This window comes from Tyto alba, unplaced genomic scaffold (genome assembly GCF_018691265.1).
Source record: "Tyto alba isolate M040663 unplaced genomic scaffold, T.alba_DEE_v4.0 Super-Scaffold_20, whole genome shotgun sequence".
Classification (NCBI taxonomy): domain Eukaryota; kingdom Metazoa; phylum Chordata; class Aves; order Strigiformes; family Tytonidae; genus Tyto; species Tyto alba.
Genome location: NW_024881283.1, coordinates 4,559,746 through 4,578,852, shown reverse-complemented (window position 1 = coordinate 4,578,852; position 19,107 = coordinate 4,559,746). Strand labels below are relative to the sequence as shown.

The 19,107-nt window shown below is 44.2% G+C and overlaps 1 protein-coding gene across 7 annotated transcripts in view; it reads left to right on the top strand.

Moving 5' to 3' along the window:
• HIVEP3 (HIVEP zinc finger 3) overlaps nucleotides 1-19,107 on the top strand; it is a 272,629-nt gene that overhangs the window by 56,591 nt on the left and 196,931 nt on the right. For 5 of the 7 annotated variants that reach the window (XM_032987530.2, XM_032987536.2, XM_032987535.2 and 2 more), the window contains one exon: nucleotides 5,499-5,584. The exons of the other annotated variants lie outside the window; for them this stretch is intronic. The gene's annotated coding sequence lies outside the window, so the exon portion shown is untranslated. The remainder of the gene's footprint in view (nucleotides 1-5,498; nucleotides 5,585-19,107) is intronic. 7 annotated transcript variants of the gene reach the window in all.

Sequence of the window (19,107 nt, the reverse complement as noted above, 5' to 3'; positions counted from 1 at the left end):
GCTCTCCTCCCACCTTCGCCCTCCCCGTCAGACGGTTCCGCGCTGCGCGTCCCGCGCGTCCTCACTCCCGCGCTGCTGCGGTCCCTTTGCCGCTGCCCCCCGCCCGCAGCAGCCAGTACCCCCTCCCTTCCATCCCAGCCTGACCCGTGGAACAAGAGCACAATTAAATGCTCTGTTTTTAACAGCCTTCCAACCTAGTGTGTAGCTATTTTCTTTGGAGACTTTTAATTGCCGTATGCTACAAGATTAAAGCGTTTTGGTGCTGTTGGTAGTTATTAGGTAATGATTAGAAATAGGGTTATTTATAAATTAGCTGCCCGTTATTATTCTCCTCCCTGCGGGCTGTGTGTTTGGCTCTGTTTCTTGTTAATTCTGCTGACATTGGGAGGGAGGCAGAGCGGCGCGGGGTTTGCCCCATCGAGCCCGGGGTTGCGGGACTGGGACTGCCAACGCTTGAACAAGCAGCCACTCAAAGACCTGGTTTAGACGGAGTCATGCAGGCTAGAAAAACAGTTTTCATATCTTTGGTTTGCCCCGTCCACTGATGACTGCTCTCTTAGCTCGGAGCAGTCATTCTCTCCGGGGGGGACTGTGCTTTTAAATGTAAGGAGCGCACTGCCCCGAGGGGCAGGCATGCCTGTCCTATATGGAGCATTTTGCAAGGGATTCGGGACCTGCTACCTCAGTGCAACTCCTGTCCTTTCAGTGCACCAGCAAGGCAGCACAGTTGCCTTGCGTCTTACAAAAACACTTCGGGCCCATCAGTCTGGGTAATTTAGGTTAATTCTGTGGGTGCATCAGTTCAGCTAGAAAAACTGAATAAACACAGGGCCGTTGTTTCCCTGACACAAGCTGAACAGGATTTTGGGCAGAGACTCTGTATGGCTTTGAAAGCTGAATAAAATTAACGGTGCTGCTTTGTGACCAGGATGGAGGCAGCCCTGGAGGGAAGCTGCTTTCTGGATGCTGCGCATCCAGAAAAACCAGAAAAAAATCTGGATGGCGGAGACGCGATGGTGGGGCTGGGGGGAGGTGGCGGTAGAGGAGGCTCCCCCAAAGTTTGGCTCCTCAGGAGGAGTCGCTGATGCCTCCAGACGGACAGAGGCGGTTAAACCATCTGCCAAGCCGTGTGGCGAGAGCCGGTCTCGGCAGGACTCGGAGGCGCGACTGCGTCGTGCCCCGTGCCTGGTGCCGTGGCCTGCTCGGGCAGCGCAGGGACCTGCCCGGGGGAGGCAGGTCGGCACATACAAGTCCTACAGCTCCCTGCTGTGCCAAGCCACTGACTTTGCCATTTATTGTATGTTGGATAAAGGGCTTGAGAAATGTTCTTTTGGTTGCTTTTGGTTTATTCGTAATTGTTTACCCCTTCATCCTGTGCTTAAAAATGATACAAATTGACTTTGTATTATTCAGGTCTTAATTTGTACTTGTGTCTCTCCTCTTACTCTCCCTGTCAATGGATTTCAGTGAGCTTTTCTGCTGCTTTTTGAAATTTGTACCTTATGTTTCAGCAGGTACTAATCTGGAGTAAGGAGCAGTATGTTGTCCTGGAAAAGTTTGATTACTTTTACCCATACTGTAGAAAACTCTCTTACAGCTCCAGCAACTTTTTAGTTGTGCAGAATTCCCCAGAATGGTGTAATTAGAGTCCCCATGCTCAGAAGTGTGTTCGCTTGTGATAGCAACGATGTCTGTGCCTGCTCGAGTGGAGGAGGGGGACCATAAACCAACTTGTCTAAGGCCATCTCCTAATATATTCCCTATTCACAGTTCAATTTAGAGAGATTGAGCTGGACTGAAGATGTTAAACAAGATCCGGTAACTTTAGGAGGAAATATTTAACCTCTTAAACACTGTTTTTCCTTAGGTATTCCTTATTCTTGTATTCCTTAAGCTACTCTGAGTACTGATCTAGCAACATGCGATTATCAAGCCTCAGCCTAGATGCTACTCAGCATGCTGGGTTTTATTAAAGATAGAATAAAAACCAGCTACAATTATGCCATCCTAATTTTGTCTTGATATTTATGTATTTTTCTTTAATTTGTTATGTTCCAAAAATTAACGTGCAGTAAGGGGAAGAAATGCTAAATGCTCAGTGCAAAGAACTGATGTTTGCAAAAGGTCAGGATTTGAATTTTGTCATATAAAGAACTTCATATTGCTTTTAGCATTCAAATTTAATGCAAAGTAATTTAGTTAGTAAAGTATTTAGCAGCACAATTAATAGTCTGAAAGAAAGGATAAATAGCACATTAGTTTAAGCTTCAAATGAGACAAAACTAGGAAATATTATAAATAACAACAATGGAAGAAAAATAATATAATGAAAAACAAAAACCTGGCAGTAAGGGTAACAAACAGCAAGATATGTCTCAAACTGGAAGAATGTAAGGTAATGTAACTGAAAGAAAAAATAATCCAAACATACTCACTGCAAAGGAAAAAAGCACTTGAAAGACAGCAACACCAAAGAGACTGAAATGCAACAGGCACTAAATCAGACCTCAGCTTAGAATTAGAGTAAAACAATTAAAATAAATAAAACCAATAAAAGTTAAGCAAGCAAAATTTTGTTAGCTTTTGTAAATGTCTGGTAAAGGTTCTTGTAATTGTCTACAGTTATTTAAAGCATATGGATGCAGGGGAGAAAAAGTGTTGTTTCGGGATTATCTAGGCTGATGTAAATAGGAATGAGGAGATGAAATAAAGCTCTCCCCTTCTTCAGCTCACATGAAAAATCAAATGTTTTCCCAGGAAGGAGAGGATGGTCATCCCCCTGGTTGTTTGATGAAATATTGAAAGGTAAAGTTCAGGCGGTATGTGCGGATGGGCAGAGGAAATAGAGGAGATGGTTATTTTCAGGTATGTGTGTATGTGGATATACATATCTATATGTACATACACCTATATATATAAACCTGTTCTTTCTAGTTTAAGGCATGAGTTGGTCTCACTTGGGATCGTATCTTCTCTTCTTAAAAAAAATTTAAAATAATTAAAATCTAGATAGAGGCTGGGCATGTCTAATTAACTGGTGTAAGTCAGTGTACCTACGTTAAGTTGGGGTTTGCAGTTGCCTCTCACATCCTCAGAGCTGTCTGTCATGTACCCACAATTAAAGCTTCGTGCGTTATCTCCCCTGCGCGCCGCCCCGCATCCCGCTGCAGCCGTGCTTCTGGGACGAAGGGGCTTAGAGTGAAATACTCCTGGCTTTACTGGCTCTGAAGATATTAAATGATTTGGGACTGTTTTCCCTCAGTAAGTCAGTACTTTGCCATTTGTAATCTTCGTTTATGCAGAATAGCTTATTATATTCTTATTCTTCTCATGACTTTTGCAGTCCTGACATTTGATCTTCCTTAGAAGTACAATACAGTTGATTTTCCTCCCATGTCCACTGCTTGGTTGAGCTCCCGAGCTGTGCTAAACTGGCGTGTTCAGTTGAGCCTTTGCTTTTCTCACTTAGATACGGGAAGAGTTGGTGTCAGAAACAGAAGTTACACTTTCTATTTTACTCCTCCTTTCTCCTCCCCCATTTTTGAGAGGGGGAGGGGATTTCAACAGCAGTGGCTGCAAAATCAGCTCCAGTCCCTTCAAGTTTACATTTTCTCCCCAAAATGAGATTACTAGTTGTAATGTTGTCTGAGTCTCAGAGATTTTCTTATAAAACTCCTCACTGCTGAAGAGAAAGGGAGTAAGCCAGACTGTTAAAGTGAAAGCCTTAATGCTTTACAAAGCAATTGTTGTGGTTTTTTTTCCCATTTCTGTATTAAGACATTTAAAAATTTGTAATGGCAATTGCTTCCATGCAAAGGAGGCTAAGTCTGGCTGTTAAATGGCTCATAGGAGCAGCGTCACATGAACTCTGACTTGCTGGTGCCCACTTTATTGATAGTAGCGCCCTTGAAAGAGCTAGGTGGATTCAGAGAAGCAATTTGAAAAACAATTTCAGCTTTTTATCTTGAATGAATCTCAGTGCTCTCCAGTGTGACACAAGGCAAGCTGATAGCAGGCATGCCAGCACGGGGCATCCCCAGGGCATCACCCCGACCTGCTCTGTGGTGTTCCTGCTCTCGCAGCAGTCAGTCACTCCCGTGGAGACGATCCCCCGAGATGTTCAGAAAGGGATCGGTGAAGACTGTCATCTTTAAGACGTCTGTAACATGGATGTTTGGGTTTCCAAGCAGATCTGCACAATTAAAGCATTGTGCAGCAGCTCCTCTTAAAAATGAGCAGCCGTAAAGCTTCAACCAAAGGAATACCATAGAGGTTTAGAAATGTCTGTAATATTCACAACAAAGGCTGGTTTGACACTGTCTGATCATTTCACACCTCTTTGTACAAGTTTTACTTGCGCTGCTCTGAGCAAGATATCCATCCCTGGCTGGAGGGGAGATGGGGCAGGTTTTATTATGCAGCACCGCTGTTAGTGTGATGCTCTGTAGTCTGGACACTCACCTGCCTGAGCACAAGCTGGAGATTATTAGCCATTTGATTTCAAGTTGGATCAAATTTTTATTGCTATCCCAAAGAAGAAGAGTTGCTAAGTGCTCTCCTCCAGCAAAGTCATCTTGAGCTTTTAAGCTCAGAGGAGAAGTGCACAAAAAAACTGAGCTATTGCATCTGTGTTGGGGAAAAAAAAAAAAAAAAAAAAAAAAAAAAAAAAGGTTGTTCTGGATGCCTTTTGATGCCTTTTTCCTGATTGTTTCCATTTTCCAGCAGGGCCACATTTTGCTCCTGAGCTGTGAAAAATCCTGGCGCTGTGTGAGGTGCGGCAGATGGAGGCGTGCGGGGCGCCGGGGCGGTGGGAGGGTCTGGCGGCTCTGGGTTTGCTCGGGGGGAGAGGAGCCCGGGCCAGGCTGGGAGACGTGGGCTCGCTGCTCCCCACCAAGAAAGTCTGCGAGCTGTCCTGCCCCTGCCTGGCTGGGGTGCGGCGGGGTGAGCGGCTGGGCGGTGCGCTGGGCAAAGCTGCTCTCACCCCCCCCCCCCCCCACCTCCCGCTGCATCACCCGGGCCGTGATGCTGCCACCCCTTACTGCTGCTTTTCTCCCCTTTCTCTTAAAATTTCCCATGAATGTTGGACAGGAGCATCTTCTGTGGAGATGCAGTTGTTTTGAGTCCTGCTACTCAGACTTTAAGCTGTGTCAAGGACAAAACCAGGTTTAGTAGATTTTTTCCTTTTTTGTTTCTAATTTCTCTGGGGTTTTGATAATTACTTTGCGGCTGTTTTCCAAGTACACATGCTTTGAGTTATTTTCAAGTCTGTTTGCTGCACATGTACCAGAGGGGTATTGCGGTAACAGGTGAGGCAGGTGGAAAGAACCCAGAGTGTTAATTCTAATGCTGGGAATATCTTCATTAAAAGTTCAGCAGAGATCTTCAAATGCTTTCTGAATAGGCCATCTGTCAGCTGAGATATGTACCTGTCTGGGGAGTCACAGAGAAAGACCAAGGTGGTAGTGAGGACACTGATTTTGATTTATTATTTTTTTCAGATCTTAAACATCTCCTGGATGCTTTCCAGTCTCTGCCCTGGAGACCCCCCAGCCCCAAGGCCAGAGCACGGGGGTCAGGCGATGAAGTAAGCCTTCACTTCTTCTACTTCCAAACAAAATACACCTAGTATGAAATTTATTTTAAGAAGGGAAAGAAGTATATTTAAGATTTAAACCTAGGTGTGTGTGAGTACCAGAAGGAAGGGAGTAGTGTGAATCATACCCTGTGCCAGAAGATGCTCAGAGTAGCTGTTACCTTCATGGTCATGACCTGACAGTTCATCCCTGTGGATGTGAATGAGTTGTGAGGATCATTTGGGTGCCATCTCAATAATTAAACTGACTCTTTTTTTAAAATATTCTGCTGAAATTCCAGTTGGAAACTGAAGAAGAAACTTTGTTCTTTGAAAACACCCTGTTGCATCTGCCCCTCCCTCTGGGAGGAGATCCTACAAACTTTTCCCTTAGGAGATTGTTTTAGAGCTAGTGGAGTATGGAAGGAGGATGACAAGAAGAACAGAGTGTAATTTAGCATATCTTCATCGTTGTCCAGTGGTGGCTTGTGTCTGGCCGGAGGTTGCAGCCTTTTGTGCTGTGCTGTAGTGAAGTGTGAGTGCCATTTCTGTGCTCCAGCCTGCTCCTTGGCTTTTGCGCTTGAGTGTGATGAGCGAGTGCATAGTTATTACCCTCTGATAAATGTTACACTCCAGCTGCTAGCAAATCACACGCAATGTTCTTCCTCTCCTTCTCACATATTTTATTGAGAGGCATACCTTGCACATTGGAGAGAGCTGGAAAAAATTACAGGGTGTTTATTGCAAAAAGATGCTTTCAAGTAAATTATATTCTGAAGGTGAAGATCTTTGGATTCTTGGCTGTGTAATAAATCTTTTCTGAAGGACGAAGCAGGCTCTTGGCAGAAGTCAGAGGGCTGGCCTTCTGGCAAATATTTCTGTGCGAGATTCTTATTTGCAACTACTAATAAAGCGAAGTGGAGGAGTCTTACTCATTGGAGATGCAAAATCTGATCTCATCTGTGTGTGTTACATCTTCCTCTCTTGAATGCAGTTCCCTCTCCACCAGTCTCCTGGAGTCCCTTGTACTGGTATTTGCTACAGGGCAGGTGCAGCATCTCCAAGTTTTCTTCCTATCCATTACAGTCTTGATGTGTAACTGCATCTGCTGTGAGCAGAGCTGCTATACTTAGTTGTGAGCACTTTCTCTGAGTTGTATTTGCATAATGGTGGCTTTTAGTCCTATTCCTCCTTTCTGAAAATTTCTGAGTTACTTGACCGCTGCGCATGCTGAACGATGGATTCATGTGTATGACCATGGATGGTACCATCCTGCACTTCACTTCTAATTCCTGTGAATTTCCTCAGGGATGTGGGGGAATTCTCCTTCCTTTCTGTCTGTCCTACTGTGCCTGCTATTAGTGTTAACTAGATGGGAGGCTGCTTTTTGATGCAATCACCTTTTAATTTTGGGACCACAAGAATGTTACCAGTGATTTTGCGCTGTGCTCGTTGTCTTCTTGCCGATGGACTGTGGGGATGCTGCTGTCTGGCGATAGGGATTTTGATGTGACAAGCAACATGATTCTAAACCTTTGGGATAAGGAATAGCCCACCATACTATGCATAAACACCATTTCTTGTCCTTATACATCTTCAATAACAACAGCAGAATGATGGTCTTTTACACTCAGAGAGTTCCAGGGGGTGTGAGCTATCCCTCCTCCTCGCTGCTGTCTAATTACAGTTGTGTTTTTTCTCCAGTATCTTAGAAGCTGTCAACCTGCGTAGCCAGACCTTTGCTCTTCAGATGTGAGCTTATTTCTTCCCCCCAGCGTTACCACTTTGGCCAGTATTGAACAAAAATTACTTTCAAGCCTATTGGCTTTTTTGACATATTCTGAAGATGCTGAGCTGCTCTTAAGATTTTAATTTTTTTTTTGCTTAATCCATATCACAATGTGATTTTTTTTTTTGTAATATAATTGACATGAATCACATCCTGCAAAAAGAGTACAGTCTCTTGGATGCTTCAATTCAGAAGTTCAGTATTTTTGTGGTTTTGTTGCTTTGCTTTAGGCTGCCTCACTGCATCAAAGATTGGGTGTCTGTTTGCTGTGTTTTTAATGACTGGGCTTTCAGTAGGACAATTATTAAACAGATTGAAGGGGCTGTCTGGAAATGTGCTGTTTGGTGAGAGTAGGAGATTTTAAAATGTTTCTTCAGCACCTTAAAAATATACATACAGAGCAGTGTGAAATGAAATTGTTTTCTGCTTCTGTGGATTGGCTTCAAGTTAAATTCTCAGCTTTCCTGATTGACCATAAAGTGGGGTGGAAGCTTCCACTTAAATATTAATAAGTAAACAAACAAATCATGAAACAGGAAGGATGTAAAGATAGGCTACTTGCTTATAAATCTGGACTTTAAAGCCAGTCTCCCTACTTTAGGCCTGTCCACTGAGTTTTGCACTCCTAGTACCCGAGCTGTAGTTGTTCTGCAGTCCTGGAACTACTCACCAGTACAAATTAATTAATGCCATCTTCCCAGAAGTGCCCTGCCACCAGCAGCAGCAGCCTCAGTGTTGCTGCTTAATGCCCTGAAGGCAACAGTAAAGCAAACGGTGCGTTGTCCCTCCTGGTCTGTTGTAGGGCTGTGCTGGATGTGCAAGGCAGAGTGGGGCTGATGCTGGTCTGCCTTGTATGGGGAATTTGACATTAAAACAGGGTGAAACTAGGGAAGGGGATGAGCCATGTGGGTAAAAAAACCTAACATGTGCCAGGGTAGAAAGAGCAAAGCCACAGAGGAAAAAACTGCTGCAATCAAAGACTGCAAGCAACTAATAGGAAGGTGATAAATAACAGAAGTAGCCTAAAATCCTGGGGTTAGGATGTTGGGTTGTTGCTACAGGTGTGGTATGTGTTACTGGGAGGAAGCCCTTGCAAAAGGGTAACGCAGCTCTGCTGAAACTTCCCCCCGTTAAGCAGTGGCAGCGGGTCGTGTACTGAATTTGTGTTCTGTATCATCTTTTTGGGGGGGATGCAGTCTAAAATTTTGCCTGGCATTTCTGCGAGGTTTAGACTACGTTCAGCGCAAGTTTGACTACTGCCACACACTATTTCTGTCAGCTGTCCTGTGATCCTTGTTCCAGTACACAGGGCTTGCTTCTTTATTTCCTGCTTAGGGCTTTTATTTAATTTTCCATGTATTCTCACTGTTTTGTTTTCCCTTCCTATTATGTCTTTAGACTACGTAACCTAGGGAAAAAAGCTGTAATGCCATCCAGCCTGTACTTTTGTGAGTGGTGCTGAGGAATTGTGACCACAGGCTGTCAGGACGCTGGGTTTCCAGTTCGCTGGCCTGAGGATGCCTCTGCCGCTAACACCGAGCTGGCAGCGCATCCCTGCGCCACGAATCCTGTAAAGGCACGAGAGCTCCCTTCACCAAAACAGCTTGAAGTAATAAAGAGTACCTAGTGTGGGCTGTTCCTGTATCCCTGTCTTATGAGAGTATTTTTTTGCATCACAAGAATGGTAAAAGAAAACAGCAAATAATAGGTAAGGTAAAATGAACTCTCTACTGTAGATTACTTAGACATACCCTAGCTGCTCTATTAAGCAAATGAGATTTTCAAGTTCTTGAAACTCTTGTGTGAGTTCAGTGACTGGAGGTTTGTCTGTCTTGAGGTGCACTTTTAACCGCCAAGTTATCCAACACTCCTCTGAAAGTGTGGCCACTAGAATTTGGGGTCATTCATGACCCTTTTGGTATAGTGGTCGCAGGAAGGATGAACCCTAGTGACAGCGCTTTTCATCGAATGTGTCATGAACTCCTTCCTTCCCATGTTGGGGTGACTGTTAGGAAGGGACCTTCACCTAATAATGTGCAGGGTTAAACAGCTAATGAGCTATCAAAATATGCTCCTTTGCAAGCAGGTCAGCTTGGAATGTTGAGCCCTCCCTCCCCCCCGGCCCCTCTGCTGCAGGTGGGTCCAGCAGAGACTTCTGGCCAACTCACAGCAGTGGTTAGAAAAGTGTTAATGGCAGAGGAGGAAGACTTTTTTTTCCTCTCCCCCCACTGCAGCTTTTAAGTTTGGAAAGCATGTGCCTTGATTTTAATATAAAGTAGCCATTGATGTGAGATGCCATGAATAAAAGGCGCTTTTCTTTTTCTTTGGCATTGAGTCATTGTACAGTTAGTTTTGTGGCAGTGCATTTGTGAATGCATTTGTGTGTGTGTGTGGAGGGGAGTGTAGAAAAAGGCACTAGCAGCACACTAGCAGAATAGATTTATTTAGAAACCATTAGATTTTGCCCTATCTGTCTTCCCAATGCCCTCTTTGAGTGTCAGTCAAACTTCTCCTTTGGATTTTCATTCTTAGCTATCGTCAGTTATACCCATGCACATCTGATAGGACACACTTATGCACAGAGATATGAGAGAGATAAAATTCTTCTATGCTGCTCTATGCTAATAGCAGTAAACCCTCTCACAGCATCACTGAAAGCTGCATTGTTTTAGAGTTTTTCTCAGGAATGTCGTATAATTACAGCATTTTGTCCCATCGTCCTCCTTTAATAAAATTAATAACAGCAATTGTGCTTTTCACCTATTGATCTCAAAGTGGATCTCAAACTGTGAGTGAATATAGGCTTTCCTGATGAAGGGGCAGAGACCCAGGGCGAGGGAGCTGTGTGTGGCTCCATGGATGGGTGACAGTAGGTGAGATGCCCTACCGTGACTCTGCAGCAAAGAGCTGTTTCTTATTTAAAAAACAAAACCAAAAACAAACCCCGCAAGAACTATCTAAGTGATAACATTTAGCTAGAGTGACAAGCCTGAGAGCTTGCTCGGCTGTACTCAGCCCCGTGCTGCTGCTCAGCCTCTTTTCATGAGGGTCACCCAGGGGCTTTCCTCCAGCAACAAGCTGCTAGGAAGGCAATACTCAATATAACGTGTGAAAGTATTTTTTGGGGGAAAAAGAGGTCCTTTCAGGGAAAGGAGGGGAGGACTCTTTGGCCATCACTTGCCATTCCTTGGGCTTGCCCCTGCCTGTCTCACACAACCTTTCACATCCTCTTGCAGTCTGGCCGCCGTGTTGCAATGGACGCTCAGGCTCCACATCAGCTCCTCTGCAGGCACGTTGTTTGACATCAAGACGTTCATGTGTCTGCCTGCCTAGCTAATATCTGTTGATCTTTCTGGCTCTCTGCCTGCCATGGTGGGGAAATATTGAGGCTTAATGGAAGCTTTGCAGCTGACGGCTAAATGGGCTTAATTTTGACACTTTTTTTTTTAGCAGAAATAATGCATTTGGCTGGCTAATGCTATAGCATTTCTTGTTTTAACGTTATCAGCAATTTTTGTGACTATTTCACAGCTCAAAAATGTCAACATGTTACATTTCAACTCAGTGTGTAAAATGTGTGTTAAATACAGAGTGCCTGTGTCATTCATTCTTTCCTATTAACTGCCCCGTGCAAAACCTTGTGCCTGCTAACCACTTTATGCATATTGAAAAGTATTCCTGTGTGGTGTCAGAAAGCCAGGAGTGCTTGGAGTGCCTTTCCTGGTCGCCCTAGGACTCTCTGTGTGTCGTCTGCAATGTCAGTGCATGGCTTGTCAGTCTAAAATGCTTCTGCAAGCCCCGTTTCCATCCTGTCGAGGGATGGCACTACACCAGCATATGTCTGGAAACAATGTGATCAGGCATTTGTGCACTTGGCTCTGCACAAATGCAACTTTTAAGCCCATCTTGGGCCTGTGTGCAACTCTGAAGGAAAGCCCAGTCTGGGACAGCATTCCTTGTGGCTGCCAACCAAGTGGCTGAGGAATGCTTTGTGCCTTGATGCCCATCACACCATACTTCTGGCTGAATGGGGGAAAAAAAGCATATTTGAGCCCAAAATATTTCTGTACTCCTCACCGCAGCTGGCCTGAGCTCTATGGTTTATGTTGGTTGTTGTAAAAGAGGCAGCTTTTGACCCCAAGCCACCTATAGCTTTGGAAAATAAAAGTAGCTGCAAACAACCTGATGATGCCGGAGCATTTCATGCATCCCCACAGCATTTTCACCTGTTCTCTGGGTTGTCCTGGGAAGTTTCTCAGCACGATCTGTGTTTGGCCAGGCTTACAGCCCAATGTGCTGTAATATTGCAGTACAGGAATAAAATGCTTGGGGAAAGTTAAAGTTAAGTAGGAACAGGTAATGTAATAGGGCTTGGTCAAAATATTGAGAAAGGTGCCCTCAACTTAGTGACAGGCCTTTAATAAACAAACTGAGATAGTAACAGAACGTGCTCATTTTATTTTTACTAGAGAATAAAATATTTTTGAAGAAGTTTGCTGGTTTGAGACCTCAGTGGAGGGATCCATAATTGCGGGTTAACTGGCCTGGTAAACAGACCCTTGTGCAGCTCGGCTGTAATTGAGGGTGTGTGGGTCAGGCTGTTTAATTGCTGTCTGCTTGCTTGGAATAGAAACCTCTCCACCGCCGCCGAATCACTCTGCATCTGATTAAGTAAACAAATTGCCAGCCACGGAGCTGTGTGACGTGCTGCGGGAGGATCCGCTCGCCCGGGACAGGCAGGGCCAGGGGAGCTTCCTCGGCCCCTCTCTGCTCATCTGGAGAGAAGAGATCTAATTAAAATCCCTAACGAGACGCCATGCGAGCCAATTCCACTCTTGCTGAAACATGAAATTAGACAGTAGATACGATCGAGGCAGCTGGGAATGTGCAGGTCTGGGGTCCATCCTGCATCTCTCCTCCATCATAGCATCACTTGGCATACCCGAGCATCTTCCGTGGCTGCTGTTCCCCTGGTTTGCTGGTGTTCCTCAGGGCAAGCAGCATTTACACAGTGTTTTATGTGTTTTTGAAATACGGATCCTATTGTGTTGTGGAAGTCCAATAAAAGTTAATATTTTCCTACTGAGATTACAAGCAGGAATGTAAAGAGAAAACATAGCCATCAGTCTGCTTGTGATGCTGGATTTTACAGTTTGATTGCAGAGAGGGCTCTTTGAGGCTCCTGATCCCTGATTCGATGTCATTTGGAAAGATGGTGCAGTTTGTTCCCAATCTACCAATCTATGAATTAAAAAAAAAAAAAAAAAAAAAAAAAAAGGATGGCAGGTTGTATCTGTGCTTACTCCTTCTGTCTTCCAGACTGATTTTAATACCCTCTTCATTATTCTTCTTATCTTCTTCTGAATCAGGACTTTTTACTATGCTTCTCCAAATAATTTAGGGCCTCTCCTGAACTTCACAGTGTTCATTCAGAGCCCCCTTTTAAGCCATGCTTGTCTGGTGGTGTGCAGGAAAATCAAATTGAAAGAATCTGGGATAATGAATTCATTGAGCCACCGTGGTGCACAGAGTGCATCACAGCATAACCATCATCTCCTAATACCGTAACCCACATGTACTCTACACTTTTATTGCTCTTGCTTCCACTGCATTACAGCCAGATTCACCAGTGTGGTCTGGCTGCTCTGGATATTTGTGATGCAAAGCAATTACAAGCCTGGCTGGTTTTATAGCTCCATTGTGTCTCTGGGATAGCTCGGCTTGGCCGGAGCAGGCTGGTGAATCTGCTTTTTAGGCTGCACGATCTTTGGAAGGGGAGACTTTATATTTGTTCTGTGTTCACACACTTTTCTAATGACGGTGATAGATGAGATTACAGAGTATGGCTGGTTTTCAAGATTCCCGTGAGCTGAGAATTCTTCTTTAGAGACGTTATTCAGCAACTGGGGGAAAAAAAAAAAAAAAAAAAAAAAAACAAAACCCAAAACATTTGCAGTATAAAATATTGCAAACACTGATGAAAGGGCCTGAGGTTCAGTACTGTTCATCCACCTCCGACTTTGATTTTGCTGCCCTGCACAATGTGTTGCTTTTCAAGAAAGTGCTGTTTATCACATCCTTGGTTCATTTGAATAAAGCAGGGACTGAGAGAGCAAGCTATTTTCTTGTTTAATATACACACCGAAACTGCAAAATTACTCCACAGCTCAAACTTGTAGACTTGAAAAACTATCCAGCAGAGAAAGAAAATTTTCCAGCGGAGAAGTAGTGGCTGTTTGTTTTTTTCCCCTCCCTTGATGGGTTTGTGTCTGGGCATGATTTCAGTTCTTCCTTCCTATTTAGTGGACCAAATGTTCAAGTGGGTGTGAAACCTGCAAGGAAGAAAAGCGAGCGGAGAGCAAAAGGAGTGTGGTGTTGCTTGTGTGACACTGTGTGGTAACGTCTCAGCATAGCTACCTCCGGGAAAGGCTCCTGGTGGCAGCAGTAGGACATAGAGGAGGAGGAGGAGCGTTTTCAAAGGCACTTAAGTGGGTTGGCAGGTTTCTACGAAGATGTTCCTTCGGTCTGTATGAGAAAAAAAAATGTGAGTAGAGCAAATCCACTTCAGGTTTTAATGGGGTGTGAAAAGGGCTGGGTGTTCCTTGCCCTAGATTACTGTCTTTTGGCTGGTTTTGGCCAGAACATTGCCAGGGGTTCTGCAGACCATGTCTCGTGGAGGGGCTGGAGACTGTGCTGCTCTTCAGTTAATGAAGCATCTTCAAGGCATCCATGAAGTGCATATGTTGCAAGGTTGGATGTCCTAACATGTGGGGAAAAAAAAAAATAATTTGTTTGTATGTTTTTTCTTTGGGTAGATGTTAGATAAGTGGCTTACAGATGATTTTTTAAATGCCAGTACCCAGCAGGGTAAGAGAGGCAAACACAGTAGTCTCCAGATTTCCTCCTCTGATGTTGGTACTCCTACAAATCCACATGAAGAGCAAGCAGGAGGAGAACAAGTCTGTATGCAGTGTTGTCAGGGACTGTGGTGTCCCAAAAGCAGCCTGGGTTTTGGGAATGAGGAACATGAAGGTCCAGCCTTTGCTTCCCTGGCTATGGGTGATAAGTCTTTCCAAATGAGAAGGTGCTGCAAACCAAAGAGGGATTTTCTGCAGTCCTAGGGCTTAACACCTTGCCTGTAGCTTAGCAAGTTTTGTACTATGGTTTGTTTTGTGTTGTTTTTTTTTTTTAACTTAAGAAAGGAATTAGTTTTACCTAATTTAATGGTCTAAGAGTTGGGCACCTGTTCAAAGCTCCCAGAAGCAGGAGCTGCCGGAAGGTGAATCAGCCCATCTGTCTCAGACACCCATCTCGGGTGGGGAGGATCCCTCTCCATTCCTCCACCGACTGAGCAGGGAGCAGACGACTGGTTGTGACCTTTGATTTTGAGATTGCTGAAGTCAGGCAAAACAACTGTCTGCCATTCTCCAAATTGTTGCAGCGGACTGAATTGGATGTCCTAATGGCATTGACCAAGGAAAAAATTTCCAGATATGAATAAATGCCAGATTTACCACATGAATTAACAGGATTTTCGTTCCTTGTTCAGAAGAGGAAATTATCACGATCTTTCTCAGACAGAACCCAAACTTTAACAATGACAGGGGGTGGGGGAACCATGTGAAGTTCTTAGCTCTTGAGAAACAATCAGAAAAATCTCAGCCACTGGGGTTTTAATTTTTTTTTTTTTTTTTTTTTTGCTTGTGCTGTTTTTGATTCTGGTTATGGTTATGCAGTTTCCTGTTTATTGCAGAATGGGTGGGTGTCTGTGTTTCGTACCTGTGCTGTGCTCCAGACCGCACACACTCCCTGCCCATCACTGGGCTCCAGGATGACAGCATCATGTTAATTCTGCATTGCAATTTCTGAAAACTATATAAAACTGGAGTCCTGGGTACATGTTAGCAGGAAGGGCCAGGTATTTTATATTAAAAGTCACCAGGGGCCAGGACAGACTAATAATATTTGCCATTGCTGCTTTTTTGTGTGTTAGATGTTTATATTCTGGCTTTTTTTTTTTAAAACAAACAAACAAACAAAACCAAAACAGAATTTCATATTTTTAAGCTGGCATGAGCACATTATAATAATTTTTTCTCTTTGTACTTCTGGTCAGAGCTGCTGAAAGTTGCTTGGCTGAAATTTTGTGACTGTCCCCAGGAGAGGGGTTGCTCTAGCAGAGTCTCTGAAGTCAGATCAAGGGAATAACCCCAGACTAACTTGGGCTCATGAATCTGAAACAAAATGAGTGTCCAGGAGCCCATCCTAATGTTTGACAAGTCAGGGCTAAGCTTGTGTTGTGGACTTGGGCTGCTGGAAGTGGAGATAAACGTCTGGGTTTCCACTGGAAGAACTGAGGGTTTTCCTCCCCGCGGCGGCTCTGTGGCTCTGTGCGGTTCGTGCCAGGCGGCAGGATGCTTGGCCCAGGTCCTGCCATTCCCTCGCCTGCTTAATTCATTGCTTTCTAACAGCACTGTCACCCTGCCTGCCCCGACTTCTGAAATTCAAGCCCTTCTCTTTGATTACAGAAACACTTTGAAATTTTGCACTCTTTGAGAGGGATGCTAAGGTGTCTGCAGAGGAAAGAGGGAGGATGATGAATTTGTCTGGAAAATGCTTTTGCTTTTGGCTTATTTTTTTTCATGAGTAAATAAATATCTTACTAGTGTTCTTAGCTCAGGATTGCAGAGCAGAAAACTAAATAAAAGCCCAGAAAAAAACATGTATTCTCCTAATCATTTTATTATGCCACAACAAGTTAGAGAATACCTACATTGTGCATGCGGGATGTATCCTTAAAGAGCCGTTAAAATCGATTCTGCATCGTAATTAAGCTGTCACTTCGTTTTCTTCTTGATTAAAGATATTTTGTACTCTACTTTGTGAGTATCTCGGGAGGCCAGAGTGTAAAACAATGCGTCTTTCTAGATACAGTGTGGGACATGGACGCTGCTGTCTATTGATGCTTCACCACCAAGCCCTCAGCACCGCCTTCGTGCTCGGGTTGTGCAACACGGGGCTGACCCTGACTTTCCCTCCCAGCCCTCTCCAGTGCCTTTGCACCCACTTTTTGCACCGGACAGAAGTTACCACGTGCATGTTGCCCTGGTTTCTATTCCCACTGAGGGGACCGTAGCCCAGGGAGCTCTCGGCTCTCCTTTGAAGCGATTGGTGTCGCAGAGGTTTGTGTTCAGACGCAGACACACCTTCACAGGACATTTTGAGAGCGATTTTGGGGTATTGTTCAATTCTAGACTCTGTTCGTGTTCTCACTGAAGCTAATTACAGCTTTTCCTGCCGCTGTCGCAGGGCTGGATTGGGCCCTTAAAGAGCTGGTGGTGACATGTAAGACAACTCTGGGTGATGTTTGTTCTGCTTAAAATATGTTTTCTTTAACTCAGATTTCTTGTATTTTTCTCCTCATTCTTTTAGCACTAGGAAGATATTAAACTAAAATAAGATTTTTGTTTCTTAGCAATTTGCCACCTTTTCCTGTTTCCTATTTAAGGCTTTCAACACTAGTTCAAGGTACAATAATTGGCGTGAATAGGAAACAGCCCAAAGGAATAGTAGGCTAAATTTCAACCTAATAAAACTCATTTTTTTTACAACTAGCAAAGTTAAATAGGACTAAATTTGGATTAATGTTTTATGTTTGTGAAACTCACTGTTTTCTCTTGGACGACTGTGTTTTAGAAAATCCTGAGTGCTCAGGATGGGAAACACCTTCATAGTGACTTCTTTAAGATTCTACTTACTATTTCTCATTAATTCTCCGCATATATATTATGGGTGTTTTGATGATATATCATAATGTATAGTTAGTTTCACAACTCCATCAGATACCCTCTATCACACAGTTCATTACATGTAATACAGTTCTGTGGGGAGACAGGAGATGTAAATTCCAGTAAAGTGTTCAATACCCAAATTAGGTGTAACCATGTATTTTTTTTCTGTCTGTTGATACTTCCAGGTTCCCTGAGAGACAGTTCTCATTTTTTAGTCTAAGTAGAGCCTAAATATTTTTTTTTAGGTACAATTAATTAACTACATCTGTCATCAAAGGAGTAAACTGAATGGACCGAATTCTACCACAAGATTAATTTTATCCTCTACCAAGAAATCTGCTGCTCTTTACCCATTTTCTAAACACTCACATGTTGCTGATTCATAGATGAAAATATTTGTTGTTAAATTAGTGATTATTTTCAGGAGGTTTTGACTTTCATCTGTGTAGGTGGTCCAGAAATTCCTTCTAGTCATCAGATAGGCAGTAACTTTGCAGACCTCCTTTAGCGTGTGTGCCACAGAAATTAAAGTGCTTCATGTTAGGTTCAGCAACATCTCTCCCATTCTTTGGGCCAATGTGGTGCACACATGCTCTTGAAGGATAGGTCCGAGTCTTGCTGGAGCCTCTGTGGCAAGAGGAGCCCTTCCTTCCTCAAACCCCCGGGAGAAAAGCTGCCGAGCGAGCAGCGGTTCTGGGCAGGTCCTTCAGGCACCAATGAACAAGAGCAGTTTTGTTGAGAATCGGGCTTCAGAGAATTCCACAGCAGAAATATCTCATGGGACATATGAAATGAATGCAATGAATACCATAATTAGCGGTATTGCTTCAGGCTCTCTGCAACCTCAGACAGATCTTCCAATACATTGGTTTGTGCAGGAGGTGAATTCACTGTCATGGTATCAGTGGGCCGGGTTTGCCTGACCTGGGTTGTGTCCCCAGAGCTCTGGAGATTGCAATCTCAGGGTTTCTCTTGCTTGCATCTATGCACTTGGTCACATCTGTTTCTTCCCACCAGATCTATTTCGTCTTAGCCAGCAAACTTCTGTCTTTTTGGGAACATGTTGTCATGAAAGCTATCACCTGGAATCTCTGATGCTTTGATAACATGAGTGTTAATTAATCCTATAAACATTGTCATTAGCTTTTTGTCTGGCCGTTCCAATCAGTCTCTAGCAATAACCTGAGAGACTGCTCTGTGCTCCCCTTGCTTTTTTTTCCTACCCCTTCATTTCAATCCCCGAGGGTTGGGTATGGTTATGACTGGCCTGAGCAGCATTTTTGTCAGACGAGAATTTTCAATGGACCCCGTGCCTTGAGTCTTCCTCTCCTTTTTTTCCTGTGATCCTCACAGTATATCAGTGCAGCTCTAACGGGCTTGGAGGTATGCTCTGGGCTGGTCGAGCACAGATGGCCTCCTTCTCGGTGCAGATCTCTCAAGGCCCGTGGGTGTTGCTGCTGCCCATCTGCTCCCCTTTGGCGAGGACAACATAGCCCTTTGTCCTTCTCTAAATAGTGCTTGCTTCTTGACGGATGCCAGAAAAAAGCCCACCCTGGCCCTCCAGCTTCTCTAGGCCCAACATCTCCAAACCCAGTGTGGGACTTGCCCCCCTGCTCTGCCTCAGGGGGGTCCCCAGAGCCCCGTTCCTGCGGTGGCACCACCACCACCAGCGCTGATGCTCTGTGTGCAGAGCTCACCCGTGTGCACAATGGAATAACAACAAACATCCTCTCCAAAATGTTTCGGGGTGTTGATTTTACTCCTTCCTCGTCTTTATGGTGCAAGTTTTGTTGCTCCCTGACTGCTTTGCCACAAGCACCGTGCCTAATAAACATTTATTTTGCCTTCTGTGAGCCTCCGATCCCTCGGGTGGCTGAACAAGGTCCTCTGATGCACCTTTTGATATTCCCTGTTTATCTTATGGAAATGAGTCCTCCTGAAATGGACTGATCCTT